The sequence below is a fragment of the Carassius auratus genome, unplaced genomic scaffold, assembly GCF_003368295.1.
Source record: "Carassius auratus strain Wakin unplaced genomic scaffold, ASM336829v1 scaf_tig00036604, whole genome shotgun sequence".
Lineage (NCBI taxonomy): Eukaryota > Metazoa > Chordata > Actinopteri > Cypriniformes > Cyprinidae > Carassius > Carassius auratus.
Window position 1 is genome coordinate 21413 of NW_020526318.1, and position 11088 is coordinate 32500.

The window sequence follows — 11088 nt, forward strand, 5'->3', positions numbered from 1 at the left end:
CCCGCCCTTTGATCTGATCTCTGTTTGCTGTTGTTGCTAGGCCACGTGAATGACTTTTCAGCTGTCCAATCGCTGAATGCATATGACTAGCGCTAACCAATCACAGCAAAGAATGCTCAAGTCAAGGGCGGAGATTGTTGGTGGGTTACTGTAACGCGTCTTTAACTCCTAAAACCTTTTAAAGTTGAAACGACTGCTAAATATCTTTCTGATTTTGATCACCTATTAGAATATAATGGGTTATTTATTATAAGTTATTAAATGTAGTTGGTTTTGGACTTTTCTCACTCGTAATAGTTCATTTTGAAATAATTATTTATAACCATAGGTTACCATGATTCTATGTTGTACTTGTCAACCAAGGGTGAGTAAGTGAATTACAATGAACCACTATGGCATGCACCTGCTATGGACCTTGAATACTAAAAAACATTATATTAATAACATAAAAGGTCCCTAAAGTGAACTTAAAAAATGCTTAAACATGTACGTACATGACTATTTTTATTAACACACGTAAGTGCTCTTATGTAACTATGTCAAATGAAGAATTTTCACTTTTGGTTCATTATTGTTTCAATAATCTTTTGTCATGCATTAAAGAAGTTCACTTTTAATGCACTAACACACTAATGCAAACTTACTTGATAATACTATTATTACATTTTTACAATTTGATTATTTAAATGTAATATTAAATATTAAATATAGTGTTATATGTTTTATATATAAAATATACAAATACTTTGTATAGACTATATATAAGTACATAAATATGGATCTACTATATTTAATTTTGGTTAATTTATTATTATTATTATTATTATTTTAAATATGTCTATAGACTAAAGTTTAAGATTTTTTTCAGTTTCAGTTTTGGGTTATCTTAAAATTAATTAAAATGAGAAATGTAGCTCTGGCAACTAGCAGAAATAAAATAAGTTTATTAAAATAAGTTAATAAGTAAATACGTTTTTTACATTTATTATTCAGAACATTTACTTCCTTTCGAATTACATTTTTAATGGTCTATACGGAGCCCTTCTGGTCTAGGTTTAGTTTACTTATGTATAAATCTTTTTTTCACCATTGTATTGTGTGTGTGAGTGTGCATATAAAGGCTACATATACATAAAGAGAAAGAGGGCTCTAGTTACAATAAGACTAGGTTATAGGTCGGGTAAATGTTTTTTTTTTTTTTTTTTTGGATCTAGGGCTTTAATCTAATTTTAATCTAGTCACTGTACCAGTGTGTGTGTGTGTGTGTGTGTGTGTGTGTGTGGCTCCCCATCACACTACTGCTGAGAGAAAGAGAGAGAGAGAGCGCGTGCGGATCCGGTGCACGGGATATCCGAGCACACCGGCGATCTGACCGAGCAAACAAATCTGGCCTCAGACACATTTTTATTGTGATCCGAGTGATATCCCGCCTGAAGGAGCCGCGCACTGACCGGTGTCACCGAGTCCCTTTCTTCTCATCGCGCACCTGACTCAAGTATGCCAGAGAAAAGAGACAGCTCTCAGTCCATCCGGGATTATTCATACATCGCATGAGAAGCAAGCCGATCTGTGCTATAATCATTCATCCTCAGGAGTGGATGTGCAGGTAAGGACGCAGTGAATCGCGTTGAGATCCGTGCTGGAGAACAGTGATTCCCGGTCGCTGGTATAATGTCCGTCGGTTCCTGGACGGTGCATGCAGCGAACACCGGCCTGTGCTGGACACACACTGCAGTCATTTCTGGGCCGTGTCTTGAGCGATATTGTGCTTGATGTAAATGTCAACCGCTGGTTTTCCGTTTAAGAAAGCCAGGCCTGGTATTTCATATCCGCTCGCTGCTGCATTTTCCAACACACTGCCATTGGACCACATTGAGGAAAGTTGCTTGTAAACCCAATAAGTGTCAATGTAAAGTGACAGGCCTGAATGAAAGAAAACATTTAATAGGTGGCATGAACATTAGAGATGTAAGCCGACGAGAATAAACAGCGCTGGGTGTAAACGGTGATGGGAATAGTGGTCAACAATGCGGTGAATGCATTGAAGAAATCCATCATCCGTGCATTCAAGCTGCACCCACAGCTCCAGTCATGTGTCAGAAATGAGCAGCAGTGGACTTTTTGTCTAAAACATGAACCTGCCATCCATGCCATCTTGGTTAGTTGAAACAAGAGGCAGGACATATGAGTCATAGTAAGGTTAAATGCAATCAGTAGGTTACATATGCTGGTGTGTCTGCATTGCTCCTGTTGTATTGTCTTCTGAAATCAATGCACAATCTGACTGTGTATAGTATTAAGACTGCAAAGGAGGCACAGAAGCTGCACCTAAAGTGACATATATGGCACAAAAATGTTTGTTTATACAGATTGTTTACTTCTGCAAAAACAGCAGGTGGAATAAATGCATTACACAGGAGTTATAATAGCGAACAATAATGTTATGAAATTGATATTTTATGATTATGGCAAAAATAGTAATTAAAATAAAAAATGCTAAAAATAAATATGATCAGCATATCAGAATTTGTTTTAAAAAATGTAAAAAGAACAACATTTTGAAAAGATAAAAAAGAATATTTACGCTTGTTATACTACCACCTTTTAAAATATCCTTTGAGCCACCTATAACTGGACTGTTTAAGGACACACATCTCAATTATTTATAAAACCATATACATGTGATATATATATATATATGTTATTTTATTCATTGAAAACACTGCTGCATATGTTGCTGTAGTCTGAAATAGTTATATACTGTATATGTGCTATACATTTCTTAATACACAACTTGCTTAGACTCCAAAACAACTAAATTTTTTTGTGCATTCAGTTGATTTGATGCAAATGCATATTTTTTTAAATGAGATGTTTTTTGCACATAGTAATCTACTCTCTTTTCAGCCTTTCACAGTGATGAGATTGAAGGCTTGCTTTATTAAACAAAGGGTTTCAGAACAGGTGTCATAGTGTCCCAGTGTGATGTCATAGCGCTGATGCGGTCCGTATAGTCTTGACGTTCACTATTGCACCTATTAGTTGGCTGTCTTTTAAAATAAATTGGTGAAATAAAAATCAAATCATATTGGGCTTCTGAAACCCAATATACACAGCTCTGTTTGTAAGTGCACATGTTTCATGTGTTGTCCAGTTCTGCTGATGGCATTGATCCCCAAGTAGATTTTCAGTGGAATAAATTCATTATTATGTCTATATCTACTTAATTCAATCAAGAAATGAAGGAAGGTGGCAGCAAGCATAGACAGAGAGAGAGAGAGAGAGAGAGTCCTCTGCCCGGAGACTGGTGGCCTTCATGTTAATGTAGCATGGCATGATCTCCCTCAGGTCCTCCTCGATCCTTTGAGGACTGGATCACTTTTTTTATTCCCCTGAAAGCAACATATACAGTCTGAGAAGAAGCTCCAGCTCCTGATCTATTTGAGTTTAAATGTAGAATGTCCTTTTTAAAGGGCAACTGTTGTTTTTGTTGAGGCAGATCTTCTGTCAGATTGTCATCCAGGCCGTCTTGAGAAGATTGAAACTGATTTAGGAACATGATGTCATTATCCTAATGCTTATTTCTTGACCTTGAGGAAACAGGGTGGATGGTACCTGCTGCTTTGATAAATTAAAAAGAGCTAAATAATTAATACAAGCTGGCCCAGACCAAATCATATTGTCTCCTCTCCACCAGTCTCCTCTCCAACTGGTGTGTGGTGGGTGTTCTGGCGCACTATGGCTGCTGTCACCTCATCCAGGTGGATGCTGCACACTGGAGGTGGATGAGGAGATACCCCGTAACAATGTAAGCGCTTTGAGTGCCTAGAAAAGCACTATATAAATGTAAGGAATTATTATTATTATTATTATTATTATTATTATAGTTTTTTCTGGGCCAAAAATCTGTGGAATTCTGAGAAATGCATTTTGTGGTATGGTAAAATATGTTCAAATAAGCTGAAAGAACTAAACCCTTATTGCTGAATAGCTGAAAACATAATTAAATTAGTTCAAATATTTCATAAATACATAAACAAGCAGTGGGACATGTCCAGAACATGATGTGAAAAAAATTCTTATGCACTGAAAAAATATATATTTTGGACCGAAAAAACAACAACTCTAATTTGTTATAGCCAAATTTGTTATTTGTTTGTTTTTCACAAATCCTATTTATATTTACATTCTGACCTTAAATTTATTTCTCGTAAGACAAAAAAAAAAAAAAATAATAATCATACAGTACAAGTAGTAAAACATTATTTATTAAAAAGACATAATATGTTATTTTTAGATATGTCAACCTTAAAGGGTTAGTTCACCAAATAATGAAAATTATGCCATTAAATTAGCTCTAATTGTCAAGGGGCGAGACTGGGACTCAGTTGCAGGTGCTCAAAAGGTCAGTTTATTAGATGGCTTAATTCCAAAGGACAGAGAAAAAAATAAAAATGAGAATTAACAAAAAACTATCCAGGAACAGGGCAGTCTGGAGCAGATCCAAAAGAGCCTCCTGGACGAATTCCACTAGGAAATCCTCTGATGCAATGCCCGGACAAACTGACAGGGAGGCGGGGGCGCTGTTGAGGCGGGGAACTGGTGGCGCGCTGTGGCGCGGCGAAGAAGAGGAGTGACAGCGATCGGTGAGCTCTAACACGGAAGGCTGGAGAGTAGCGCTGCCTGAAAGCAGGAGGAAGAGGGAAAAAACAAACAAACTAGAGGATGAAAACAAAACGGGCACGATCTCTGTGTAGGCTAAACAAGGGATGTGGATAAAGTTGAGACAAGGACGAAAACAACTCGACGATCTGACAACAGACAGCACACATGAGGAGACTAAATAGAGAAGGAGTGATTATCATAATGCAGAGCAGGTGATGGTGACCAATAACAAGATAATAATGAAACAAGAGGGCGGAGACGGGCACCACGGTGACACAGAAGCACATGGTAAGTGTAAACAACACACACTATGGGGAAAAACAGACAGATCAGCCCGGGGGCGTGACATTACCCCCCTCCCCAGGAGCGCCCCCTGGCGCTCCAGGGAAGGTACCACCACGCTGCCGGTTGAAGTCCTCGATCAGCGACCGATCCAGAATATCCCGAGCCGGGACCCAACTCCTCTCATCCGGACCATATCCCTCCCAGTCCACCAGATACTGAAATCCCCGACCACGACGTCTGACATCCAGCAACCTCCTGACAGTGAAGGCTGGGGAACCATCCACTAGACGGGGAGGGGGAGGGTTAGTAGCAGATGGGTTAAGGCGAGAATGAAACACAGGCTTGACCCGAGAAACATGAAAGACTGGGTGTACCCGACCAAGTATGGGAGGTAACTTGAGCTTTACCGCCACCGGACTCAATACCTTGGTGATCTGATATGGCCCCATGAACCTGGGGGCTAACTTGCGAGAAGCCACCCGGAGAGGAAGGTCCTTGGTAGACAGCCATACTCTCTGACCACATACGTAGCGGGGAGCAGGAATACGGTGACGGTCAGCCGCTGCTTTGGTTCGTCTGGAAACCCGAGCCAAGGTTTCCTCAGCCCTCCTCCAGGTGCGGCGACACCTGCGGACGAAGGCTAAGGCAGACGGAACAGCAGCATCGGGTTCCTGTGAGGGGAACATAGGAGGTTGAAAACCAATGGAGCACTGGAATGGAGACATACCTGTGGCCGCCACTGGCAAGGAGTTATGGGCATATTCAATCCAGGATAACTGTTGGCTCCAAGAACTCGGATTATGGGACGTGAGGCAGCGGAGAGCTTGTTCCAAAACCTGGTTTGCCCGCTCGGACTGCCCATTGGTCTGAGGGTGAAAACCTGACGACAGACTCGTAGAGGCCCCGATCTGTCGACAGAACTCCTTCCAGAATCGGGAGACAAACTGTGGCCCCCTATCAGAAACCACGTCCACCGGAAGGCCATGAATCCGGAAGATGTGGTCAACCACCACTTGAGCGGTCTCCTTAGCTGAAGGCAGTTTGGGAAGGGGGATGAAATGGGCCGCTTTAGAGAAGCGATCAACCACCGTCAATACTACGGTGTTACCCCTCGATGGTGGAAGACCAGTGACAAAGTCAAGGGCTATGTGTGACCAGGGGCGGGAGGGGATGGGTAAGGGCTGTAGCAGACCAACAGGAGGCTGATTAGAACTCTTGTTCTGGGCGCAAATTGGGCAGGCAAACACAAACTGCCTGACGTCCTGGGCCATGGATGGCCACCAAAATCGCTGGCGGATGGCAGCCAGAGATCTCCGAACCCCAGGATGACAGACTAACTTGGATGAATGCCCCCACTGGAGGACTTCAGGGCGCAGCCCATCCGGCACGAAAAGTCTACCCTCTGGGCACTCCCTCGGCACCTCTCTCTCTCGTATGGCTTCCAGCACTCTCCTCTCCACGTCCCAGGAGAGGGACCCTACCACAATCTCTTTAGGGATAATTGTTTCAGTAGATACACTGGTTCCTTTTGTATCTCTGTAAAGACGGGAGAGGGCATCAGGTTTTATATTTTTGGAGCCTGGGCGATACGAGAGAGAGAAGTTGAACCGGCCAAAGAAGAGTGCCCATCGGGCCTGGCGTGAACTCACCCTCTTGGCCGAACGGACATATTCCAAGTTCTTATGGTCCGTCCAAACCAAGAAGGGCTGTGCTGACCCCTCCAACCAGTGACGCCACTCACCCAAGGCTAGCCTGACCGCCAACAGTTCCCGGTTCCCTACGTCATAATTCCGTTCTGCTGGGCTCAGGCGGTGAGAGTAGTAGGCACAGGGATGTACCTTCCCATCTCTGGGGGATCTCTGAGAAAGGACCGCACCTACTCCAATCTCAGAAGCATCCACCTCCACAATAAACTGGCGTTCAGGGTCTGGAAATGAAAGAACAGGAGCAGAAATGAATCGGGACTTTAGGTCATTAAAGGCCTCCTGAGCCTTCAAATTCCACCTAAACGGTACCTTAGTGGAAGTAAGAGCTGTCAAGGGTGCAGCAACCTGACTAAAGTTTCTGATGAAGCGCCTGTAGAAGTTGGCAAATCCCAGAAACCGCTGCAGTGCCTTACGTGAGTCTGGAGGTGGCCACTCGGCTACGGCCCTTACCTTAGCGGGATCAGCTTTGATTCCCTCCGCCGAAATGATATAGCCCAGGAAGGGAACTGACTTGGAGTGGAAAACGCACTTCTCCGCTTTAACATATAGCTGGTTCTCCAGCAGCCGTTGTAGCACCTGGCGCACGTGTTGGGTGTGTACCTGAAGTGAAGGAGAGAAAATAAGAATGTCATCTAGGTACACAAAGACAAACTTGTTAACCATGTCTCGCAACACGTCATTAACCAGGGCCTGGAAGACAGCTGGGGCATTTGTCAGGCCAAAGGGTAGCACCCGGTACTCATAATGTCCCGAAGGAGTGTTGAATGCTGTCTTCCACTCATCCCCCTCTCGAATCCGAACCAGGTGATAAGCATTGCGGAGGTCCAACTTACTGAAGACCTTGGCTCCCTGCAAAAGTTCAAAGGCAGATGACATTAAGGGCAGGGGGTACCTATTCTTAATGGTAATGTCATTCAAACCTCTGTAATCAATACAAGGGCGCAAGGAGCCGTCCTTCTTCTTAACAAAGAAAAACCCTGCGCCAGCAGGAGACGAGGAGGGACGGATGAGACCGGCATCAAGGGACTCACGAATATATTTGTCCATAGCCTCTCTTTCTGGACCAGACAGGGAATATAACCGACCCCTGGGCGGAGAAGTGCCTGGGAGGAGGTTGATGGCACAATCATAAGGCCGGTGAGGAGGCAGGGACACAGCCCGGGACTTGCTGAAGACCTGCCGCAGATCGCAGTACTCCTCCGGCACCCCGGACAGATCAGCATCATCCACCTGCACAACAGGAAACACAAAACCAGGAAAAGAGGCAGAACCCAAACAAGACTCAAGACAAGACTGTTTCCAAGACAAGACTGAGTTTCTGGCCCAATCCACATGAGGACCGTGCTGCACCAACCACGGGTGTCCCAGAACCACGGGGGCACTCGGGGAATCAAGAAGGTACAGCTCGGTTATCTCATGGTGATTGCCAGAAACGATAAGACTTACAGGAGGGGTGAGGTGAGTGATGGTAGTGATAGGGGAATCATCCAGAGACCGAACAGAGATAGGAGTAGAGAGGGGAATGGCGGGAATTCCCCACTGCTTGGCCAGTGCCGTGTCCAGGAAACTACCACCAGCCCCAGAATCCACCAGGGCCGAACAGGAGTGACGAGAACCTCCGAACTGGACACCCACGGGAAGTAGTGTGCGGGAGGAGTGGGGGAAATTAAGCGGAGATGTGCCCACCAGAATCCCCCTGGCTACTGATGGGCCTTGGCTTTTAGCGGGCATTTTCCAATGAAGTGTCCGGCCCTCCCACAGTAGAGACATAAGCCCCGGGTGAGTCTCTCTTGCTTCTGCTGGGAAGTAAGACGCAGTCGTCCCACCTGCATGGGTTCAGGGTCAGCAGGAGATGGCAGAGGCAGGACCGGGGTGGATTCGCTGGTCATTTCACCCACCCTCCAAGAAGTGCGAGCAGTCAGTTGTTGGTGACGAAGGCGAAGGCGGTTCTCAACACGGAGGGCCAGGTCGACCAGATCATCGAAACTGCGTGGAAGCTCTTGGGTGGCGATCTTGTCTTGGATCTCCTCGTCTAGTCCAGCACGAAACACAGCTCTGCAAGCCCCCTCATTCCAGTCACAGGCCGCTGCTAAGGTCTTGAATTCAATGGCATACTCGGTCACTGAGCGGCCTCCTTGCTGTAGCCGTGCCAGCTGGGCCGCTGCTTCATCACCCCGAGCAGAACGGTCGAATAATTTGACCATCTCCTGTCGAAAAGCCCCAAACGAGGCACAAAAGGGAGCCCGGGCCTCCCACACTGAAGTTCCCCAGTCACGGGCTCTGCCTGTGAGGAGGGTTAGAACGTAAGCCACCTTAGTCTCCTCCTGGGCATATCGGCGGGGCTGGAGGGCGAAGACTAGGGAGCACTGAGACAGGAAGGCTCTGCAGGAGTTAGGGTTCCCATCATAGGGAGGTGGGTTGTTGGCATGAGGCTCAGGATCATGACGGGTAGAGGAAAGGCCAGTGGGGTCCTCCGATCTTGCAGGCGTCTGTCTCTGAAGTTCCTGGAGCTGGGCAGTCAGCTCCGACAACTTGGCATTAAGGAACTCAACCTCCCGCGATGTGGACGTTAGCTGGGAGGCATGTTGGCCCAGGAGAATGCCCTGCTGGGTGACGGCTGATCTGAGGGGATCTGCACCTGCTGAGTCCATGGTGGTCAGATCGTTCTGTCAAGGGGCGAGACTGGGACTCAGTTGCAGGTGCTCAAAAGGTCAGTTTATTAGATGGCTTAATTCCAAAGGACAGAGAAAAAAATAAAAATGAGAATTAACAAAAAAACTATCCAGGAACAGGGCAGTCTGGAGCAGATCCAAAAGAGCCTCCTGGACGAATTCCACTAGGAAATCCTCTGATGCAATGCCCGGACAAACTGACAGGGAGGCGGGGGCGCTGTTGAGGCGGGGAACTGGTGGCGCGCTGTGGCGCGGCGAAGAAGAGGAGTGACAGCGATCGGTGAGCTCTAACACGGAAGGCTGGAGAGTAGCGCTGCCTGAAAGCAGGAGGAAGAGGGAAAAAACAAACAAACTAGAGGATGAAAACAAAACGGGCACGATCTCTGTGTAGGCTAAACAAGGGATGTGGATAAAGTTGAGACAAGGACGAAAACAACTCGACGATCTGACAACAGACAGCACACATGAGGAGACTAAATAGAGAAGGAGTGATTATCATAATGCAGAGCAGGTGATGGTGACCAATAACAAGATAATAATGAAACAAGAGGGCGGAGACGGGCACCACGGTGACACAGAAGCACATGGTAAGTGTAAACAACACACACTATGGGGAAAAACAGACAGATCAGCCCGGGGGCGTGACACTAATATGAAATTAGGATTTCATTTATATAAAACTAAGAACATTTGTAAGTGTTTAATTTTAATATTTCTTGATGTTTTTTGAAAATATGCATATTATTTTATGTTATGTACTACACTGTAAAAAGTGTCATCTTAAATAATTCTACCTTATTTTACATAGAAAAATCTAGGTATTTAGGTGGAAGCAGTTATAATATTTGAATAAAACCAGTAAATCTAGATCTAATAATTTTAAGGTTATGTTTAAAACCAAATCCAGAAAAATAATACAACTCTGCAGTGAGTAAGGCTAGTATATATTCTGCACATGAATACTCTGGTGTCAGGAGAACGAGAACATTACAGGTTTGTTTCAGCTGCTTACACACAAAATCTTGTCACACAGTTTCTGAAAACACCAGAGCCACACACCAAATCTGCAAATCATACACTAATTCTCAGCCTTTGACTCTGCTTTTGACACTTTTTGCAAAACACAACACACAGTTCTATGTAACACAGAAATATCTAACAGGAATTAATATTATGGCAAAGGTGTTTTGCAAATGTTTGCTTTTGAGATGTGTTTGTGATATTTCGAATGCAGTGCTTCATTTTGCAAGAGATGTGAGGCATTTTGCATTTTGTGTGTGCAATGTTTTAAACGAAGAGGCAAAGTTTTGAAAAAATGTAAGCAGTAAACATAATAATCTTACATTTTTTTCTATGTTGAAAAATATATTTACTTCTGTAGTCAAACTGAACAAAACAATGATTTTTCATTAGGCCAATATAAAAATGCACTTTAAATAACTGACCCAGTCGTTTGAGCTGCTGAATAGTGTGCTTTTGAGTCCCTCAGTGTCCCCGCATCACTTCTCGGTGAAACTGTGTATCTCTCAGGAGGAGGATGAGCAGAGTTTACGTTTGTCAGCTCTGTAAGAGAGGCAGAGATTTATCGACGGGCCGCTACTGTGAGGAAGATTCAGAGCACAGCCAAAGCCGTGTAATAATGAGCAATACTCTGCAACGAACAGCAGTAGAATAAGGCTTCAACTCCTTGATTTACCCACCTTCAAAAAGCAGCCCTTTCGACACATTTACTCGCTAATATTCACAGTCCACAACCAGAA

At 44.6% G+C, this 11088-nt stretch overlaps 1 protein-coding gene across 1 annotated transcript in view; it reads left to right on the forward strand.

The window, feature by feature from the left end:
* The first annotated feature begins 1562 nt into the window (after positions 1–1562).
* LOC113082607 (spectrin beta chain, non-erythrocytic 4-like) overlaps positions 1563–11088 on the forward strand; it is a 73248-nt gene continuing 63722 nt past the window's right edge. Inside the window, exon 1 of the mRNA XM_026254187.1 lies at positions 1563–1606. The gene's annotated coding sequence lies outside the window, so the exon portion shown is untranslated. The remainder of the gene's footprint in view (positions 1607–11088) is intronic.